General features: G+C 35.1%; 1 long non-coding RNA gene across 1 annotated transcript in view; it reads right to left on the bottom strand.

Annotated features, from left to right (window-relative positions):
- The window catches only part of LOC134758655 (uncharacterized), a 167130-nt gene that overhangs the window by 87333 nt on the left and 55414 nt on the right, over positions 1 to 24383 (bottom strand). Inside the window, exon 2 of the long non-coding RNA XR_010134091.1 lies at positions 5588 to 5640. This is a non-coding gene — a long non-coding RNA (uncharacterized lncRNA). The remainder of the gene's footprint in view (positions 1 to 5587; positions 5641 to 24383) is intronic.

Here is a 24383-nt window from a genome sequence, read left to right as displayed (position 1 = left end):
AAAGTATGTTTAATCACTCAGTAGAAGGAAAAGGACTTATGTGGGGAAGCAGAAGACAGGGGATGGGGAAAGAAGTCTCCACGTAGCAGGAAGACTATGCATCTGTTCTGGGGTTAAGAGGGAACATACTTAAAGAATAGAAAACAAAACAAAAATAAATTCAGTTGTGCAGTATGCAGAGCTGATACACAAGACCCTTAAGCAAATGATTTCCCCAACTGTGAGTTGCTCCTGGAAATGAATGCCTAATGCTCCATTAACCATCACCTTTTCTAATGGTACCTGGATCTGTGACTTATTTTTGGACATTAAGACCATGAAATTGACCCAAGGTCTCTATTAGCTTATATGGTCATAAGATATACATTCCTCAAATAATACATTTTTAAGTTACTGTATTATGGATTACACTCAACTGCTCTGTGCTGGGGTCACCTAGTACTGAGGACAGCGACCCTAGCTTCTCACAAATGATCTTGCCCACTCATTATTAGATAGCAGGGCACACAAGCCATGGGCAACAGGTGCTCCTGGCCCTACTTTCCCTTTTCCCTGCCCTGACCACAATGCTGGATTCATAATCCAATGGGGATTGGGCCCGGGGGAGTAGCAGACACACTAAGAGAGTGTGACAGCCCAGGACACAGCCACATCCATGTAGACACCAGTGAGTGTGCATGCACATTCTCTTCCATGTGTGCACATGAGTACATGGCCAGGAGTGTTTGCGAGGATTTATGGAAGAGGAGCTTTCTCCCCTTCCATTCCAGAACTTGGTTGGGAGCCTTGGAACCTCCATATTATGTGCCCACTGCCATTAAGAACCACTTTATGTCTACAGCATGAATAGTTCTATCTTGTGCAGTAGACACTCAGAACACTGATTTCTTGTGTCCTGGACTTAACCTCTTATCTCTGCTTTCACTGTCTACTTCTTGGACTGCATCTCCTTTTGTTTTGACTCCTTGATAGTTGCTGTCCTGACTTCCTGTTAATTAGATCTTTAATTCACTTTTGATCACTCTTCCTCAAATGATAATATTTTTACATGCCCTATCAACTCCCAGTAAATGATCCAAAACACTGACTTTTAATCAGTCCTCTCATTGGGGCGCCTGGTACACTAGGCTGTATAACCTGTTTGACCAGACAGACACCAATCACATAAATATATGCTCATTTTTCTGCCAATGGGAATAACTTCAGTTTTATCCCTTTGAAGCTGATAGTTAATGTGATGTTTGAGAACTTCTAGTTTGAGTTCCAAGAAGTATGAACACTATATTTTGGTCAATGTTCTTCAAACCATTTTTTAAAAATTTTTAATTCTTGTAAGTGGAAGAGTGTATATGTTTATACACACTATAGTGTATATGTTTATGGTCTACATGAGATATTTTGATACAGGCATGCAATGTATAATACGTACAACCAGCTAAATGGGGTATCCATCACCTCAAGCATTTATCTTCTATGTTACAAATAATCCAATTATACTCTTATTTACTTTAAAATGCAAACTTTTTTTTACTTCTTATCAGTGTGTGCAGTACACTTTAATAAATTCCTAATGCCATTCGCTGAAAATCACAAACCGCATTTTATGATCCTTTGAAAATGAAAAATGCATGGGTGTATGAATGTGGCAAAAAGATACTTCATCATTTTCAACTGTTAAGCTTTTGCTGCAGAGGTTTTTCCTAGGCAGAGTGTTGGAGTTTTAACTTTGTACTCAAGAATATTGATTTAACAAAGGGGGAGACAGCCTGGCGTTTTTTGTCAGCTCTTTCCACTTAAAGACTGATCACTTACTGGTGGCAATCCCCTTGAGCCTAGCGTGTCTGTACTTATTTATATAAGCAAACTCATTGTCAGAAGATTGCAGCAGTAGACATGGTCTACTATTTTGTTAACACAATGACTCCTGCCATATCTAAGCAATCAAAAATAAGTAGAAATTTTAAATAATAATCGAAGTTTAATAATCGATCATTAAAAACAGAGGACTTATACTTAAGTTGCATGGAATATTGTATCATTGATCAACTTCATCTAAATGGTTTTCCAGCTCTTCTTGGCTTATTCTCATTTCCCCTAAATGTGCTTTTAACAATAATCAACCATCAGAAGTTCTAAAAAAATTAGCAGTGGGACGTTCACATGGGAAAATGATTGCACTAAGGTATAAATCGTAATATTTGATCATCAATGTTTTGGTTTTAAGAATAGCAATAGTTTTAGTGAAATATTTATAAAGATTTCCTAACTGATTCTTTGGAAAATTATTTGTTTCTAGGGTATTTTTTTTTGGAGATAAAGTTATATATAATAAAGATTCAGAAAAACAAAAAATACACAACTGTCTTAAAAATCCATTTGAGCTGGCTAAATGTTTCTGATAAAGTATGCAAATGACCACTACTACTTTTTTCTTTGTGTTAAGATTAAAAACAAGCTGGAAATGAACAATAGCACACTATTTACAATAAAATGTATCAAAACAATGAGAAACCAAGGCAGGTAGTAAAACATAATACTGCTTCACCTTCCAGAAAAAAAGATAAATAAGATTGGGAATTTTTCCCCTTGCTTGTATATATCATGTTATATCACACAATAGGAAATCTGCTGTGAATACAATAATGGAGAGAAGCCATTTAAATCTATCTATTGTTGTAGGCATATAACAAATGAACCTTCATTGTATCCTCCCTTCAAGGTGGTTCAGGAATAATAGTATAGTAAAAGCATGTCAATACTGATGACACATCATTTTTCTCCACTTGGAGGAGGAGGAGAAAAAAATACATTTAATAAATGTATTTTAACAATGTCATATTTTTATATCATAAGCATCTTAAGCCGCATGGCCCCAGCACAACACAAATAGGACTTAGTTAGCAGCTCTCCTTTAAATTGTGTTTTCACAAAAAGCTGATCTGAATAAATCGAGATTAAAAAGTGGATTTGCCCTAAGAGAACTGAAGTATAGATAAATTTATGAAGAGAGCTGCCTTTCCCTTCTTTTGGTTTAGATGAAGCTGTCCCTTGTGGAAGGCAGACTGCTTTCAACATGTCTTGGCAAGAGTATTTGAATCATGGTGCTTATTATCTGTGTGGCTTTCAGCAAGTTGCTTACCTTTTTTGAGAGTCAGTTTTCTTATAAATGAGGATATTACAATATTGTTGTAAAGCTTGGACATGACAAAATATTATTTCATAAATTATTATTTACAAACGAAATCTATTCTAGGTATAGACTGCCTAGAACCTTAGTAGCAAATAAGCATCAAAGAGCTAAAATAGTTATAGAAAATGATGGTGATGATCAAGATAGATAGACAGATAGACAGACAAATAAATAGACTCCAGTGGCTATAGCATGTTTTTACTGAAATTTAAAACAGTTAATTCAATTTGGAAATTCAACTACAACTTAAATGCCATATTTAAGGGCATTATTTTATGAATGGACATAGTTTTCCATCTCAAATTATATACTTTTAAACCCAAGTTTGCATATATTAGATGTCCCTCCAGAAAAGCACACCCATATATCTGGAAGGCAGCCATTCATATATTTCAATGAAAGAATAATCTTTATCTAGTCCTAACTCTGTTCAAAGGCCTGAAATTTAATGAGCAAAGCTGCCCAGTGCAAAGTAAAGCTTAGCATGTACAGACATTAGTGAACTTTAACTTCTCAAAACATTTTTTTCCTTGTGCTTTTATGTTGATAGGCACTGGCCGAATGTCAGTAACTTATGTGGCAACTATTCAGGCTGTGTAAACAGCCAAAGTATCCATATTCATCGTTTACACTTTAGAACACATTAAAAAGTGACATTTGCATCAGGGTTCTCTTGCTCTGTCTCACTTTCCTCTATTTCTTTCACCTCCAGTATCTCAAAACCAGAACATAGCAATGCTGGCCCTTATACCCTCTCCAAGGAATATCCAATAAACACAGTTGAGTGATGGAAACTTGAGCCCAAATTTACCAACCCAATTAACCTTTGAACCTTGGATGATGATCCTTACTGCCACATGCAACACCAGCAAATGGTCACTTGAGCAAGAGTTTATGGTGTATTTGCTTTTTATCAATTTGTTTTCCAGTCAAGCGCATAATAACTTTGAGTACTTGCTGCTTTTAGTTTGCACTGGTTCACACAAATAGACCAGAGCTCACGTGGGTAATAAATATCTAATATGCTAACAATGTGTGTTTTTCTCAACACAAAATGGTGAGTGAAGTGGACAAGATGAAAGCCCACCCACAGTCCCTTAAATTGTATCCTGAATATTCAGCAAAGATAAGAAAGTAATGAGTAATTTGCAATGAACCTAAAAGGACACATCGAATTGGTCTTGGCCCTTCACTGATTTTCAGTACTGTTCAATATAGCTTTTCCAGAAATAAAGTGAATTTTTTGTTTAAATGTTGGAATGCATTAACGAAATACAAGGCCTTGCTCAGGAAATGCAGGAAGCTTCTAAGCACAGACTTCACTCAGGAACTTTAGCAGGTGCTAAATCTTAAATAAAAACTTCAACGTACTCTTAATTGGTCAATTTGTCTTGAATTTAAATGTCAAGATGTTTCATTTTATGTTAAAGAAAACAAAAAATATTGTGAACACAAGTTTGCTGTTTTGCTATGTTCCTGATAGTCTATGCAGCCCAAATATTTTTCACATGAAAAAAGCACTGACGTTCATTCTTCACTTGACAGCATGTCATGGAATGAATTTGCAGGATTCATGAAAGTAGACTTTATCAGATCTTAATATTTCTTTAAAGATTTCAACTTTACCCATAGAAAAATATCTTGTACAAAAATTACTATTCTTAGTGCATATATCTGATTCTTGTCTTGACTCTATAATCCTATTATTTAGATTGCATATCAGAATCACTTCAAAAATCAGCTTTTATTGATGTCCTTCAAAGAACATCACACATTAAAAAAAAATCTGTATCTTACAAACATGCTGAATATAATACAAACATAAGCAGGATATGAAAAATGTATACTTTGCAATAACTGTGGATAGTTTTTGAAATGTCACCTGCTCTGTGGGATGTAAAGGAGATGAACATTATCATTTGGCATAACTGTCTATGTCTTTGGATGTAGAAATAAAGTACTGATCATTAATCTATTTGATTTTATGGAACACTTTTAAATGTCTTGATGGATGTAGTTTTCAAAAAAACTGACAATGAGTCTGAATCTGGATTTAAGAATGCTGGGATAATAATGCTAACAAAAATGGTACTCTCTAGGATATTCTGACAAGGACTGTGGAAAGCACATATCACTCAACATGACATTCCATTTTACCCATACCAGTTTTAATAAATTACTGATAGAACCATTAGTATCTTAATATATAGTCAAATTTTCTCCATCTAGTGAATCAGGAATGTAAATTTTGCCTTTGCCAGATCCTCTGGAATTAGATTTAGTGAATTTCCCAAGGTCATAAAAGGTCCAAATTGCACATTGTCCAGTGTGACATGACATGGTTGGCCAACTAAAATGCAACTACAAAGGCACAGAAGCCTTTCCAAAGATACTTACAGAGTTTTCCTTTTAGTCCATAGGGTAGTGTGGATGAGATTCCTCAGGAATCGCTAGTGAAACAAACAAGAAAACCACAATATTAAAGTGGCTCAGCTACTTTTATCTTCATTAAAAATATTTCTTTATAGCTCTCTTCCCATGAATCAAACACTTGGCCATTTGCTCACACAAAGACTACCTCCCTAACTAGTGCTGCCTACCACTTTAATTGAATCCAGATGTCTTTCTTCTAGGTTTCTTTGTATTCCTGAGCATGTCCCATAAAATAATTGAATTGATAAATTATTTCAGTGAGATTCTTGCCCTTTAATTTCATCTGTAGCAATTTTTATAACACATTGAATAACAGAATCCTTCCACTTATACAACAATATTACTATTGCAAATTTCTTCCATACCTTCCCTGTCCACAGCATCAGGTTCCAGTGAATTTCAAAGTCAGTAAACAAAAGGAAAACTCAGTGTTCACAAAAGCGTCTTCAGGATTTATATCAATTTCCTCTTTTCTTTCACTTTGGCTATGTCATTTAGAGAATGACTGTGAGACAGGGATCTGGCTAAAATATGAGTCAGCAGCCCTAGTTTTGACACACAGTTTTGCAAAAGGAACTCCTATTTTATCTAAAGTTGTGGCAAAGAAAGGTCCCCAAGTTTATTTGTAGATTCAGTTTCCTGTATGTGTGTGTGTGTGCGTGCGTGCGTGTGCGTGTGCCTGCGCACACACACGCATGCACGCCGTTTTGACTTTGTGAAGCAGAACAATGCCCCTCCTTCACAAAGATACCCATGTGCTATACTCCAGAACCTAAGAATATGTTAGGTTACATTGCAAAGGGTATTTAAAGTTGCAAATGAAATTAACTTTTCTAATCACCGAGTTTCAGATGGGCGATTATTCTTAATTATCCAGGTGGCCCCAATATAATCGCAAAGATACTTAACAGGAGAGGCATGAATGAGAAGAGGTCAGAGTAACATGTTGTGAGAAAGACCTAGCCCACACCATTGCTGAGCTTTAAAGGAGTCACCGTCAAGGAATGTGGGCAGACTCTAGAAGGGGGAAATGCAAGAAAATGGATTTTTTTTCTAGAGCCTCCAGAAAGGGAAGCATCTTGATTTTTAACCCCATGTGACTATTTCAGACTTCTGACTTCCAGAAGTGTAAAATAATAAATTCATGTTATTTTAAGCCACTAAGATTGTGGTAAATTTCTTATGGCAGAAACAGGAAACTAATAAAGATTTCCTGTAGTTCCATCCTAGAATATTACGTACTTGTGTCCTACACTATTGGCATAGTGGGTGCCAAAGAGACTGTGGTAACGGTGCAGTTGCAGGAGTGGAGAGAGGGTTTTGAAATGAAATACAATGCTGGCTTAGAAGAGCATCATGTCACCAAAGAACTGTCTCCTTGAAAATTTTCCATTTCAATTCCCCTTTGCAATGTTAACCATGGCAACAGATTGGTATCACATAAAATATTATCTAACTTTAGTTTAATCTAGAAAAAGAGAGTCTGATTTCAAAGGTATTATTTTTAATATGCTTTTCCTTTTGTAAAATAAAAAAATAGTGTGTTTCAATATCCTATTTAACTAAATAAGATTAAATGCCATCTGAAACTTTTTCTACATTATAAATCCATCTACTAAATGTGTGTATCATAAAAATCTGCATTTACATGCCATAAGTCATTTTCCTTGCAACTACCTCTCACTTTATACATTAAAATCCTTTCCGTTTTTGTTCTAACCAATTTCTGAAAAAGTAGAGACCACTCTATTTTTGAGTTAAATGACTTTGTATGGATTCTGCATGTGATTTATTGCTCTAAGCTTAAATATGTGAAGACTTATATCTTAAGAGAGATATGCTTAGCCTGGAGATTTTGCATTTTTAGTCACTGAAAATCTGAATTACAGGATTGGAAGGGAAATCAGAATTCTCTAACTTCTCTTTTTGTAGACATCTACGCTAATGTTTTAGCCAGATATTGTCCTTTTCCTTTTTTCTTTTGGCTTTTCCAGTTTTCCTGGGAATACATTTTCATAGCACATAAAAATAATGTGAAGTTATATTTCAAATCGATTACACAATGTTTTGTTATGTCTAACCTAAGTCCCTTCTAATCCATTTCAAATTCACTTCCTATTCTGGTCTTCCCAGGAATATGTAACAGCTCTATATCTTCTGAGTCATCCTTTTCATACTTGAAGTCTTCCTAAGTCTTCACCCTCAACCAGCCACAGTTTTGTTATTTCCAAGCTTAATAGAAGCTAACATGTTTTTTTAACTTGTAAGGAAAATTCAACAATTAATCACTTTTATTTTTCTCCCATGGATGTACCCTATAGATCAATTGTGGAATACAAACAAGCTACTATATCCTAATTCAATTGTGATCATTATGAATCAAATAATATTAAGATGTTTCAATTGCTGTTATCTGTGTCATTGTCATATTTCTTATAATATTACTGCATTAATGACTCATATCTAATCCAAAGCCTCCATAGCCTGATTTTTCTAAACACAATGAAAACTAAACCACATTCTTTTACAGAAATTAGTTTTTTTTGCCCTCTTTGAAGGGATAATATAGTTACAGGCCAAAGACTAATGAACTGGGAAGCAGGGAACAAAGCATTCACAAGACCTTTCTCTTAGCTGGGCCTCAGTTTATTCTGTAAAATTAGACAACTGAAGTAGGTAGATTTACTCTCCTATGTTCCTGCTCTTGGGATGTTTTTAGAGTAAATGTGGAACTCATGAACAAAAATATTTCACTGCTTGCTGTGAAGTGCTACTTGATTTTGTCTCACATAGAATATTTCACTAGTCTGTTAAAACTAAGAAAGACAGCGGAAAAATCCACAAAGCAATTGGTCTATAATTATCCCCTTCTAAACATTTTGAAACAGCCTCATTGTCTGGGGTGCCACCAGAAGTTCTCTGTCTCACGGCCGAGGAAATCAAGGATGCAGACATGCCAAGGGTGAGGTTAGAGCAGAAGTTAAATAATCAGAAGAGAGAAAGCTGTCTGCCACAGAGAGGGGTCCTGAAAAAGGGTTTCCATTTCACAGTTGAATACAGAAGCTTTTATAAGAAACCAACGAGGGCTAGGCATCTCATTTGCATAATGTGCAGATTTCTGGTAGCTCCACCCCATCCTCCTAGTATGCATGTGTGCCCTTAGCTTGAGTTACTCCATATTGCTTTGTTCCCCTTACTGTGTATGTGTGAGGGGACAAAATTTTCCATTTTGGGCATGTCTGGGTAAATCTTCTGTGTAGCCTTTCTTACCTATGAGGCTGTGGGCATGCCTCAGGCAAGCCTCCCTGTGCAAGTTCCCTTATCTATGCCTGCAGGTTGTTCTTTTGTTTGAAATAACTCAACTGAAGACCCATCCTAACTGCCTGCCTAACCAGTTTATTCCTTCCTCCTCTCTCAATTTCACAATTTTTAAAAAATATTTTCTCAGGTGGTAGTTAAGGTAGCACAAGCCTCTAATATTCAAGCTTATTATTCTTGTTATTCAAGAATATAATATTCAAGGTTATTATATTCTTGTAACTTTGAGATAGATTTTAAATTTATAAGGTCTTATCTGAGGCTATCTACCTGAACATTAACAAGTTGAAGAAGATATATAATACTTATAAACAAATATTCACTGTGAAATTATCTGTACTTATGAAAAAATGAAAATTAAGTTTTGTTAAGTAAATCTTAAATGTTAGGACCCTTAAGAACATGAAGAAATGTTTAAGATATAATTTTTAAATAAATTAAAGCAACATAAGTATCTAGATATTTTGGCTACAACTTTATAAACATATTTGTTGAATATAAGAAAACACAACTAATGATTAAAGACATTTTTATTGCAAATTTATCTTTACTCATGCTATATGTTTGAAATTGTAGCTCATAGCTTGAGGGTAATTCAATACATTTTTAAAGAACTGTTATGTAATATAAAGTTTAAAAACCTCTATATATTTAGTTAGACATAGTCAAAGACTCCCCATTCACAATGCTCTATCTGAACTGTATTCTAGTTATTGCAATACTGCTGAGTTTGTGGTTATTGGTTATATCTTGAAATAATTTGCTTTATCCTTTTAATGTTTTATTATTTTTTCTTCCTTTTATATTGCTTTTAGATTTGTTTTGCTATCTTTAGAGATGAGGATATAATGGTGATTTTTCAAACAGTAGTTAAAATTGACTCCATTTATAACCCAAGACATAATTCTCTTCAAAGAAAGTTGTCTGCCTCAGCAATAGCACTCCCTTTGGAAGAGAGGACCCTGAAGGCTAAGTAGGAGTAATTGAGAGGAATGAAATGTTTTTAACTATTAAAAATCACCTTTGGCTTACAAGATTTAATTAAATGTAGTTTGTACCTCTTCAACCATTTGTATCCAACATTAAAATTGTCAGCATATTTTTCTGCTAACAATAGAGGACAAACCAAAAATTTGTATATCCTTCTCCAAATTGAGGAATCAATGTATAAGGAGCATACATACACACGTAAGTAGAATAGTTCGTTCCCTTTGACCAAATGGTGGCTGAATATTCTTTATTTTCTTCTAATGTCTCATATATTAAGAAATTTTTTTGTTGCTATTCTCAAAATGTAATTGTCATCTAAAATTGGCCAATACAATACATTAACATCTCAGTGATGAAGTAGCTACTAACAAATTCAGAAGACTGTTCCAGGAAATATAGTTGAGTAATTGAAAGATGTGATCATCTTTCTTCACTCCCAGTTTGCATAAAAATTGTTCCAGGAAAAATGGGTTCACCTATAATGGTGCCTGTCAGAGTCTTCCCATGAGAAACACAGATTCTCAGTGACACACTGAAACGCGGGGAGACATAGAGATGGATCGCAGTCAGACCTTGAACTTCAAATTAGTGGACAATAGCTCTATAGAGATACCAACTAATTTTCTCCCTACAGGAATACCATGCAGGCTGACAGGCCAACATCATCCATTATTTTTAATTGGAGAGAAAAATGCCACAGTTAGAGTGACACACCACATATCCATGGCCTAACTTTGTGATGGGTAGGAAATTCACTAGTAAAGTGGACTTTCATTTTGTATTCAGTTCCTTTTCACACCAACGGGAAGAGGTGAGGGGAGAAATGTCTAAATGTCAGACAGACAGTGAGAAGGAGACTGCTGCTTCTCAGCAGAAGTAATTAGGTGGGCCTTTCTCAACCCTGGACTAGGCAGTGAAGGCTCCTTCCAGGTAACAGTGCCCTTTGTTCTGTTTTCAAGAGGCGCAGACTGATGTGTCTTCTCAAAAAGGAGCTTTCCCCTCTGTGATTAAATATTTATCACAGCAAGAAGCTAGCAGTGGTACTATGTGCCTCCAATTAACCACAACAGAGGATGATTAGTGCCTACAGGACAAGCATCACTATTTTGAAAGGGAGGGGCAGGTTAGTGCATCCATGTGGCCAATCTTTACTCCCCCCCCCAATAAGCCCATTACAAAGGATATTGTTTGTTGGTAAACATCAGCACTTGCCAGTCTTCCACTCTATCAGCAAGCTTCTGGTGGTGAGCCTGTCTCTGCTCATTAGAATGTAACTTACGTGTACATCTCTTGGTTTCCAGATGGTCTTATGAGTAAAAGAAGCCTTTTAAGATGAGACTGATCAATTTCAATGCTATAAGACTTAGAAGAGTTGCTCACCAGGAAACAAATTGGTTTATGTTCAGGCAAAAAGAAGCTCCTTGAAGGTAGGCGCTGTACTTTCTATGGGTTCCATCAAGAACTCAGTGCCTGATGAAAAAGAGTGTTACATGGAGGGATGATAGCCATATTACACTCAGCCATCTGAGTCAAAAAAGGCAGTGCTCATTTTCAGAAAAACACCATCATTACATTCTTCAAGGACATGAAAGTAATGTAAATATGACAAAATGTCTCCATAGTGCCCAGAAAAGAAAAATATATATATAGTATAACTCCTTAGAAAAGAGGTACTGATTTAGTCATGTTACATTTCAGAGTTAGGGTACAACAGCATTTATATGATAGAAAGTCAATAAAAACTCCTGTTTTCAGTGAGAAATTCAGATGTTTCACACCTGTTAAAAGCTTTAAAATTGAATTTTAAAGGACAATTGTTTGATACTGTGTAAGTAGCCCTGTTTAGCTTGAATCATGGTGTTTTTATCACCCATAAACATGGTAGTAATATTTTCTACCTCAGAGATAGTACACTATAAATAAAAAAAGCTGATAGTGTAGATGTTCTCAACTAGCACTGTGCCTGCAACATAGGCATCCAATAAAGGTTTCTCTTTTTCCTTAGTAGAGATCTACATGCTTGAATTGCTAGTTTATCATAACAAGTTTTTTATAAAAATAGTAAACATAAATGATCTATTAATATGTTTTCTGGCTGGGCGCAGTGGCTCATGCCTGTAATCCCAGCACTTTGGGAGGCTGAGGCGGCTGGATTGCGAAGTCAGGAAATCGAGACCATCCTGGCTAACACAGTGAAACCCTGTCTCTACTAAAAATACAAAAGATTAGCCGGGCATGGTAGTGGGCACCTGTAGTCCCAGCTACTCTGGAGGCTGAGGCAGGAGAATGGTGTGAACCCGGGAGGCGGAGCTTGCAGTGAGCCAAGATCACACCCCTGCACTCCAGCCTGGGTGACAGTGCAAGACTCCGTCTCAAAAAGAAAAAGTTTTCTAGTTGCCAAACTACCAGCAGGTCAGCTTTTACTGATATGATAATTCAATGGATATTTCCTCAATTTCCTGGACCTTTCCATGGGCCTATCCATGAAAAATCCAGATGATGTAAAAATTCATATTTTAATAATAACATCTAACATTTATGAATGGCCAGCCTCCACTGCAGTGCTTTATGTACCTTAATAATCTTTACAACAACCCTGAATGCATCAGATCCTTTGTTTACTATGATATCCTCACAATTTGCATCAGAAATATTTAAACAAACAAACAAACTGGCCTCTCCAACGTCTCTTGGACCAGCCTTACTATTTCCCAGCAATGCATTTGTGTTCACACGTTTTCTTTTCTTTGTAACCCTACTACCCTCTTCTGTATATGAGCCCTCTTCCTCAGACGGATGGTTCATGAGACTATACTCAAAGTGGGCTCAAAATTGACTATCCAAAGTTGGAGATTCACTATTTTGCACCATTTGTCTATCACCTAATTTCAGACCCAGTTCCAAATAATGGCTGACACTCCAGTCCCATGCTCCATTCTACTCTCTCATATGGTAATGTGTCCAGAATTGGCTCTTTCCGGTGGGTTCTTGGTCTCGCTGACTTCAAGAATGAAGCTACGGAAACTTGCGGTGAGTGTTACAGTTCTTATAGATGGGGTGTCTGGAGTTTGTTACTTCAAAATGTTCAGATGTGTCCGGAGTTTTTTCCTTCTGGTGTGTTGATGGTCTCACTTGACTTCAGGAGTGAAGCCGCAGACGTTTGCAGTGAGTGTTACAGCTCTTAAAGGTGGCACATCGGGAGTTTTTTGTTTCTTCTGGTGGGTTCGTGGTCTCTCTGACTTCAGGAGTGAAGCCACAGACCTTTGCAGTGAATGTTACAGCTCATAAAGGTACTGCAGACCCAAAGACTGAGCAGCAGCAAGATTTATTGTGAAGAGAGAAAGAACAAATCTTCCACAGGGTAGAAGGTAACCCAAGCAGGTTGCTGCTATTGGCTCAGGTGGCCAGCTTTTATTCCCTTATTTGGCCCCACCCACATCCTGCTGATTGGTCCATTTTACAGAGTGCTGATTGGTCCGTTTTTACAGAGTGCTAACTGGTGGGTTTACAAACCTTTAGCTAGACACAGCGCTGATTGGTGCATTTTTACAGAGTGCTGATTGGTGCGTTTACAAACCTTTAGCTAGACACAGAGTGCTGATTGGTGCATTTTTACAGAGTGCTGATTGGTGCGTTTACAAACCTTTAGCTAGACACAGAGGGCGCTGATTGGTGTGTTTACAATCCTTTAGCTAGACAGAAAAGTTCTCCAAGTCTCCACCCGACCCAGAAGCCCGGCTGGCTTCACCTCTCAGAAATTTAGGGTTAATTTTGTTAAGACTCAACAGAATAGTAGGTTGTCTTCCCAGTGTCACACAGAGAAAAAAAGAAGACTGTCAGAGAGTCTTGGGGAAGTTTGTTTCTATTTACTTTGATTTTTGTATACTTTTTTACAAGATAGATGGTAACTCATGGCTATGTTGTTTAACTGTGCCCCCAAATGAAAATTTTCAGTGTGGAACTATTATGTCTATTCAGTAATCCAGCTTAACATAATTGAGCATTAAATATGTTACTATCAAAATGTATCAAATAAATGTATCAAAAAGATGTGCTAGTTAATACTAATCTATGCCAAAAGGTCAATTATTAGTTATTTTTAGTTGTTATTGTTGTCTAAGGAAAGACCATTCATTCAAGGGGCAGTTTCATGTGATCAAAGTCAAGGTCAAAGACTATTTCAAACTACAGAACAGCTTGTATGACTCTTCCATACATATTTATGAAGAAATGTTACTACATGTGGTAAACTTTGCAATTAGAGTTCTTTTCTTTAGAAGGTACTCCTTTCCTTCCTTTAACCCTGGTTAGTTTACTAATATTTGCAAAACAAAAACAAAAATAATAATAATAAACAACAAAGAAAGAAACCTTGATATCAGCTGAATGGCCTAATTGACTTAGGTTAGTTTATTAAAAAGATATATATTTCCTATTTATGAGTACTCATCAAATTTGTGTCCTCCTTATTCTGTGTAAACAGCACCACAGCTATTATGCTTATGAAGAAAAGTTAACATTTGTCTTGTTTACTTGGCATCACAATGCTTAAAATAGTTCCAACAAGCACCCCCTAAATGTGCATTTGGTTGTTTTGCTCATTAGCAAGTAGGTCAGTAAGCAAAAGAGGTGGCTGTGTAACTGAACCTCTGCATCAGTAAACACGTCAATAGAACTGTAGATACATCTTAGAACCTATAATGGCTTTTGTTATGAGTTCTGTGATTCCTGGAACAGTAGATATGGTTGAAGTACTTTTTTTTCAAGGAAGGACATACAATTAAAATGAAGTTAATTGACAATTGTCTTCTTGAAGTCACAATATATTCCACTAAACTAACAAGTCATCATCAATCAAAAAATTATATAAGCATTATTTCATATAGTGTATAAATTGCAACTAAACGGCTAATATTTATCATCCCCAAATGGTGCAGGTTGGAATAAACCTGAAATATCTCACATGTTCCCTGGTTATTTGAAAATATAAAGGATTTGAATGAGTTACAAGATGAGTGTCAGGCATTTCACTTCGGAACAAACTACAATCGCTACCAGAAGATCATTTATATGGCTGTTCTCACGTGCTGTTACAGCACTGTCTGTCCAAAAGTTCTTTATATTCATCTTATCGGAACAAATTTTTAAAAGCAAGTAACAATGCTTAATTTTTGTGACACAAAGTCGTATGAGCAAAAGAATAGCCAAAAAGACCCTAATAGAAGGTAAAATGTGAAATTTGTTGTGTATGTATGCATCCTCTGAGTGGGTGGCCCCATAATAAGCCATGCAAGACAGTATAAGCCTGTTCGCAGAGATCAATGCCGTGACTGCAGCCATCCATCATCTCTAACACAGGCAGGATGCAATCAATGGTAATCCGTCTCTTTCCCATTGGATAGTTGATTTTTTTAAAAAATTTGTGGGATTGATCTTTTTTCATTTTAAGAAACTGTCATTGCATAATACAGCAGTCTTAAGGGCTGAGGGAAAAGGGGTTTCGTTGTTTCAATAAAATCCTAATGACATTAGATTTAATTATACTCTCATCCACAATTTGCCCTGAGAAAAATTATGAAGCTTTTATCTTGAGTATTTTTCCATGTTTCTATTTTGGCTATTTTCTCCACCTTTGGGGTGGGACCATACATAACCCTTTTTAGGTGCTGATCAGTTTTCTGTTTGTGTAGGTTAACACACATTAAGGTGTAACATGGTTTGGCTCTGTGTCTCCACCAAATCTCACCTTGAATTGTAATCCCCATAATCACCCTGTGTCAAGGGAAGGACCTGGTGGGAGGTGATTGGATCATGGGGGCAGGTTCCCCCATCCTGTTCTCATGATAGTGAGTGAGTTCTCATGAGATCTCATGGTTTTATAAGGGGCTCTTCCCTTTTCACTTCCCGCCCTCTCTCTTTCCCTCTCTGTGTGTGTCTCTCTCTCGCTCTCTCACCTGCCGCCATGTAAGACATGCCTGCTTCCCCTCCCACCATGATTGTAAGTTTCTTGAGGCCTCCCCAGCCATGCTGAACTGTGAGTCAATGAAACCATTTTTCTTTATAAATTACCCAGTCTTGGGCAGTTCTTTATAGCAGTGTGAAAACAGACTAATACAAGTTGTTTTCTAGTAAAGATATTACCAGTCCTGGTACTTCTATCTTCACAAAGGTTTTTGAAAATATAAAAACTTTAGTTACATTTTCAGGACAATGACAACTAATAAAACATATTTTTGTGTGCAGGCTTGCAAAAAGATACAAATATTATATTTCTATGCCAAGCTTCTAATTTTCTCTTCCAGTTTTATATTCTTAGCACTTGAAAACATACCTCACATTCATTTATATGTTTATTCATTCATTCAAGTGGTATTAATTTTTCATCTTCAATGTGCTAAAGACTTTTCAATGCACTGAATATGCATTAAAAAAAAAAAAATCTCTCCCTTAAGGAACTTACATTGCAATAGGAGGAAAAGCAGAAACAAACAATACATAAACATCTTCTAGTATTGATAGGTTCTATAGAATATAAATTAGTCTAGTTTCAGAGTGATAGAGTGATATATAAATCTAAATATATCTGTATGTGTATATATAGTCCTATGTATCACTAAAGCACTATATACACACACATATATAAAATATATATGTCATCAAGATTATAATATGTGAAAATTATTAAGACTTATTTTATGGCCCAACAGATAATTTGTCATGGTAAACATTCCACAAAGAAACAAATGTATATTCAGTTGTAATTGGGCATAATGTTATATAAACATCAGTTAGATCAAGTTGGTTGACTGCATTGACTTTTACTATCATTTATACCCTTACTGAATTTTTGTCTATGTATAATATATAATATACTATGTATAATGATATATAATATACATTATACACTATGTATAATGATATATAATATACATTATACACTATGTATAATGATATATAATATACATTATACACTATGTATAATGATATATAATATACATTATACACTATGTATAATGATATATAATATACATTATACACTATGTATAATGATATATAATATACATTATACACTATGTATAATGATATATAATATACATTATACACTATGTATAATGATATATAATATACATTATACACTATGTATGATATATAATATACATTATACACTATGTATGATATATAATATACATTATACACTATGTATGATATATAATATACATTATACACTATAATATATATAATATACATTATACACTATGTATAATATATATAATATACATTATACACTATGTATAATATATATAATATACATTATACACTATGTATAATATATATAATATACATTATACACTATGTATAATATATATAATATACATTATACACTATGTATAATATATATAATATACATTATACACTATGTATATATAGTGTATAATGTATATATACACACACATATACACTGTGTATAATGTATATTTTTATTTTATATATTAATATAAGATATATATTTTTAAAAAGCAGAATCTCTCCCTTAAGGAAATTTATAGATATATAAAACATTATGTATTTATATATATTATATAGATATTATACATAGACAAAAATTCAGTAAGAGTATAAATATATATGTATGGTTCAACTGGTTACATACATATATGGTTAAACTGGTTTCTTATATATAGATATAGTTGAACCATGTAACCAGAGTGCAGTGAATGCCATCTGGCGTGGCACCCCTCAACAGACAAACACCATTGCCACCTACCTGACAGTATCTCCCACAACGAACTGAGACTATTAACAAAGCCTTGTTCATGGAAGATTCCCAGCCTGACTTCTTTTGTTAGGGTCTTACTTTGAGCTTATCATAATAAACACTAACTTCTATAAAATTCATTCATCACAGTATTAATTTTCACTAAGCACCAAACCAGAACTTTCACAGGACAATCTAGAATTCAAAGTCTTAAGTCCCTTGAAATAGTCCTAAGTATATTGATTGACTTTAGCCTTTAAGTATACAAGATAAATTTTCTAAGATAACTTCTTAGAATATAGAAGTATATTAACTGGAAATATTTTCCTGTAACTTTCCTTTTCTTATAATGTCTTTGTCAGGTTTTGATATTGGTGTGATGCTGACTTTATAAAATGAGCTAGAAAATGTTCTTTGCTTCTCTATTTTGTGCAAATATTTGGGTGATATTGGTCTTATTTCTTTCTTAAATGTTTGCTGAAATTCACCTGCACAGCTGGGTTTGCAATGTCTTTCTGGGAAATGTTTTGTTAATTTCAATTAAATGTTTTGAAAAATATGGGGCTATTCAGATCTATTTCTGATAGTGTCAGTTTCAGTAGTGTTTCTCAAGGGATAAGTTCATTTTATTTAGATAGTCATAATTATTTTTATAAGGTTGTTCTGATAATCTGTCATTCATAATGTAATTCTCTGACAACTGCAAAATCAAAAGTGATATTTTCTCTTTTAATCTTGAGATTGGTAATGTACATTTTTATAGCCTCTTTTCTAAGCACTATTTCTTGGGATTATTCATTTTAATAGTCTTTTGAAAGGTTTCTTTTAGTATTTCTTTTAGCGCAGTCTTGTAGGTGACACATTCCTTAAATTTTGGGGTAGCAGAATATATCTGCATATAGAATTCTGGATTGAGAAGTTTTGGCTTTATTGATTTTTCTCTTTAATTTCTATTTCATTGATTTCTGTTCTTTGTTATTTGTTTTCTTCTATATGTTTTGGGTTAACTTTGCTCTCCTTTATTTAGCTTGCTAATGTGACAATTTAGCAAGCTAAATAAAGGAGAGAAAATTTAAAACTCTCCCTCAGTAATTTACACAGAGAGAGTTTTGCCATTACTTTTAATGCCAAAAACTGCAAGTACTTATGCACCAACTTATCATTTGTGCAAACTTTTCCTTTTTTTAATACAAGCATTAAAACATACAGCTCTCCCTCTAAGCATTAGTATAATTATATCTCACAAACTTTGATCTTGCCTTTTCTTTATTATTCAGTGTGAAATTAATAATCCTGTGATTTCTCCTTTTACCTGTGAGTTATTTAAAATTGTCTGGTCTAACATTGTATTGCATTGGTAGCTTTCTAGAAATCTTTTTTGTTGTTGTTGATTTCTATTTAAATTCTGTAGAAGTCAGAGAACATGCTTTGTAAGATTATAATATTTGAGAATTATTAAAACTTATTTTATGGCCCAACATATAATCTGTCATGGTAACCATTTCACAAAGAAATATATGTATATTCGGCTGTAATTGGTTATGATGTTGTATAAATGTCAATTAGGTCAAGTTGGTTGACTGCATTGTTTGACTTTTACTATCATTTATATACCCTTACTGATTTTTTGTCTATAAATTACTTTTTCTTGATATTACTGACAGAGAGTTTTTAAATCTCCACTTACGATTATAGATTGGCCTATTTTACCCTTCTTTCATTTTTTCATATATTTAAAATACTATTTTTAGTTGCATGAACATTTATGATTGTTGTGGCTTTTTGATAAATCAGTCATTTGATCATTATGAACTGTTCCCTTTATCACTAGTAATGCAACTTCTCTTGATGTCTACTTGGTCTGAAAGTCATGTAACCACCTCATCTTCTTCATGCTTAGTGTGCACATTACATTTCTTCTTTCCTCTTACTGTCACTCTGTCTGTTTCTGTACATTTAAAGTGCTTTTTTAAAGCACTTTAAAAAGTACTTGGTTGGTCTGGTTATTCAGTCTGATAATATCACTCTTTTAGTTGAAAATTTTAGTTTATTTACTTCTAATGTAATTAGTAATACAAATATATCTAGGATATATGATGTGTAGATCTCTGTACATCATATATCCCAAACTCTCTGAAAGTACTTTAGGCTTGCCTTAGATATATTTGTAGAGATATTTGACCATATATATATATATATATACACACACACACACATTTATAGATATTTGACACTCTCTCTCTATATATATGTATTTACACATATATACAAATATATCTAAGCCGAAAATGCTTTCAGAGAGTTTTATATCTTGTGGCAGCTACTACAGCTATACAGCCTTGCTCTCAAATAAATATACAAATATATCTACATATATCTCTCTATATATATCGGATATCTAATTTTTTCTTTAGTTTTTAATTTACACATGATAATTTTATATATTTATGGGGCTTGGCATGACGTTTTAATACATGTACACATTGTATAATAATCAAATCAGAATATTTCATCTCATATGTTAATCATCTCATATTTATTATTTCTTAATGGTTAGAACATTCAAAATTCTCCCTCCTAGCTATTTTGACATATACAATACAATACTATGAAGCATACTCACCCTACTGTGCAGTAGAGATCAGAACTTATTCCTCCTATTAGGTTGCTGCAAAAGTTATTGTGGTTTTTGCCATGACTTTGATTACAAAGACTGCAATTACTTTTGCACCTACCTAAATATAACTTTGTATTCACTGACTGGCCTTTCCCCATCTCCCCTTCTCTACTTCTTTCCCCAGTCTCTAGTAACCACTATTAAGCTCTCTACTTACTGAGATCTACTCTTTTAGATTCCACATATGAGTGAGATTATGTGGTATTTTTCTTGCTGTGCCTGGTTTTGACAGACTGACTTCATTTCCTTTTGATGTATACCCAATAGTGGGATTAATGGGTCATATGGACATTCTACTTTTAAATTTTTGAGGAACCTCCATACTGTTTTCCTTTATGGATGTATTAATTTACATTCCCACCAACAGTGTATAAGTGTTTCCATTTTTCCATATCCATGGCATCATTTGTTATTTTTTGTCTTTTTGATAGCAGTCATTCTAATTGGTATGAGATAATATATCATTGTAGTTTTGATTTGAATTTCTCTGATGGTTAGTGATTGCATTAGTCCATTCTCATGTTGGGGAGGCCTCACAATCATGGCAGAAGGCAAAAGGAGAAGCAAGGGCCCATCTTACATGGCGGCAGGCAAGAGAGCATGTGCTGGGAACTGCCTTTTATAAAACCATCAGAGCTTGTGAGACTTATTCACTATCATGAGAACAGCATGGGAAAACTCACCCCCATGATTCAATTACCTCACACTGGATCCCTCCCATGACACTTGGGGATTATGGGAACTACAATTCAAGATGAGATTTGGGTGGGGACACAACCAAACCATATTGATAATGTTGAGCATTTTTCATATACCTGTTGGTCATTTGTATGTCTTCATTTGAAAAATATCTATTCAAATCTTTTGCCCGTTTTAAAATTGGATTATTTGTTTTTTGCTATTGAGTTATCCATCTATCTGTTGTTGTCAATACTTTCAGCAGTAGACAGATTATTTGGTTTCAGTTACAAGATGGCATGTGCAGCAGCAGCTTGGGTCACAAAGGGGAGGGGGCACAACATGGGCTCCTTCTCCTGGCCAGTGCAGCCATGCAAGCTCCTGGAAGCTCCCCAAACTGGGCTCAAGGCCCTTGAGGACTGCCGTATTTTAAAGCAGCAAAGAGTGAAGATGTCCACAGCATTAATGGGGGCTGCTGGATGCTGCCTGCTTACCTTTATTTCCAGAGTGTAAAGTGCCTCCTATTCTGTGCTGATCCTGACAGAGATGGGCAGCAGTGGCTCAGTGTTTCACTGCTTTCTGTATGAGGCCATCCTGAGTCTCCACATTTCACGAGGTATTAACCACTCCCTTGTTGTACTTCAGTGCTTTACTTCAAATGCTTTTGTAGAAATGTAGTTTTTTATTTGTTCTTTTGGTCTTTTCTTTGGAGGGTTGGGGGTTAGATAAGTATTAGGTACTGCTACTCATTCATTTTGCTGATGTCCTCTGATATTTAAATTGTTGTTTTATCTGTAAGTAGTTAGTAAGGAGGAAAAAAAATGCATAGGATATCTTGAATTACCTCCAAGGTTTTACCTTTTATCATTATAAAACAAAAGTCCTAATGGCTATGTTGATGCTACCAACTTGAATCTACTGTGGTAGTAAGGGATACTAGGTTGCTCACATTTACATGGGTCAACCAGGACACACTTTTGAGGCTGAGGGTTAACCCACTTTCCTTGAAACATATATACTTCATGAATGAGAAGTGATACCTGGAAGGAGAGTTGGAGTATTAACAGAAGTAAGGGGATGGATGTTGGCGTGTCAATCATTTCTAGCATAATGTACCACAGGTCATTGTATCTTCACACATTAAAGACATGACAAAGAGGAACTGTGCTCTCAATGCTGGAGTTGAGGAAACAAGGACATTGTTACTTCATGCATTAAAAACAAATATAACGGTATTTAATAGTAACATGACAATTAGTAAATAGAATGCTTTACTAATAAGACAAAAATAAATAGAATGCTTTACTAATAAAGCATTAGGTTGATCTGTATAAATGCCCATTTATAAGCACTATAATTTACAGAAGATAAACGTTCATTAAAGCTACATTGTTATAGATTGTTATATGTGTTCCTGAATTCTTTCTTTTTCTTTTTGACAGAGTCTTGCTCTGCCACCCAGGCTGGAGTGCAGTGGTGCAATCTCTGCTCACTGCAACCTCCACCTCCCAGGTTCAAGCAATTCTCCTGCCTCAGCCTCCTGAGTAGCTGGGATTACAGGTGCATGCCACCACACCTGGCTAATTTTTGCATTTTTAGTAGCGACAGGGTTTTGCCATGTTGGCCAGGCTGGTCTCAAACTCCTGACCTCAAGTGATCTGCCTGCCTTGGCCTCTCTCAAAGTGCTGGGATTACAGGCTTGAGCCACCATGCCTGGCCGGTGTTCCTGAATTCTTGCAAACAAGGTTAATGGTTATGTTATTACATAGACAACACAATGACATTTATGTTCCTCCCATTGGGTAAATCCATTGTCAGCTTTTTACCCTCTTCAGAAAATTACTATTCTGACCAAAACTGTAAAGTCTACTTCCAAAGTAGGGGTAGAACACAGACGCAATAGGTCAGAAAAAGACAAAAATAAATAATAAATAAATAAGCACAGAACATTGAGGTAGGAGTTGAAAATGTGCAGCATGAAGCAGAAACGTGGAAATCATTCCTCTGGCATTAAGCAAAGCAGGCAGCCAACAAATTACAGACCATTCTGGAGGAAAAGCAAAACTTTCTGAGAAACGCCATGATGATGCATAAACTTTGAATGTACTCATTAACAAAGATGGAGAATTTTATGTAAATAGAATGACTGTGACCTGGACAACTGCACACTCTCACGACAAGAACAAACTTGCATAGAATAGTCATGGTTTTGGGGCCCCCAGATTATTAAATATTATCGACCGTTGCTTTAACAAACGTAATTCATTCCCAATGCGCTACTCGTTAAAATTGAGCTGCTAAATCTTTATAAGTTTTTAAAAGCAAATTTGTTATGGCAAGATTATTCATGGATATATGTGCGCATAAATTTAATCACTTCCAAAAATCATTCCAATAAAGAATTTATTGAACACCTATGAGTACACATCTCATAAGCAGGCTTAGGAGAGCCAATTACAGTACCCAAAGGAACAACTCCATTGCTAATATCTTACAAATAGCTACTAAATTCATTGAGGTTAACAGCTACCCAGAAGTGTATAGATATTAATTCACCGTATTTCTTTGCTTAAGACAAATTACTCCAAAGTACTTATATTTTTGACTACTTCTACCATATTCTAAACATTTTCATTTTCTAGCACCTATAGGAAACTAAAGATCTGTAAGATACTCTCTATTATGCCAAGAAGCAGTGCAGTTATGTTGATGGGCTCTAGAGATCAACCTACTTTTACTCCTGCTCCAGCTCCTTTTAGTAGCTGAACCTACTCACTCCATCTCCCACCCCAGCCTCCTCCAAGTATCTGTGGTCTTCTTGTGGGAGTATCATAGAGGTCTTTGTTTATAAATCATTGGGTGTCATTTATTTAAATATTTAGATCTGCTTAACTTTGGGGAAAAATCTCCAATGACCCTAACTCCCTACTACACATTTAACATAATTTAAAATCTATTCTCAATAATTCTTTGTTAGAATTCAGCAAAATCTATCTGAATTCTCTAGCTGGTGTCCTATAAGGCTCAGCTGCCTTAACCTCCATAGTGTATGACCATCTGAAAGGTAATTCATGGGCTTCTGTTTCCTCATTTGAAACATAAAAATAATTTTACTACCTATCTTACAAGGCTGTTTTGCAGTTCAAAGAAATTAACTCATAAAACATTCAGAACATTACCAGTTGTGTAGTAAGTGCTCAACAAGGACTGGTAATGTGGTCACATTATTTATCTTGCAAATAGAAATAACTTTGGGAATAGAAGGGTATTACCAATATTACACAAGGACAAAAGGTATCAACTGGAACTGCTTAGAGCAAATGAAGATGTATGGTTAACTA

The sequence above is a fragment of the Gorilla gorilla genome, chromosome 5 (assembly GCF_029281585.2).
Source record: "Gorilla gorilla gorilla isolate KB3781 chromosome 5, NHGRI_mGorGor1-v2.1_pri, whole genome shotgun sequence".
NCBI lineage: Eukaryota > Metazoa > Chordata > Mammalia > Primates > Hominidae > Gorilla > Gorilla gorilla.
This window is presented reverse-complemented; position numbering and strand designations above follow the sequence as displayed.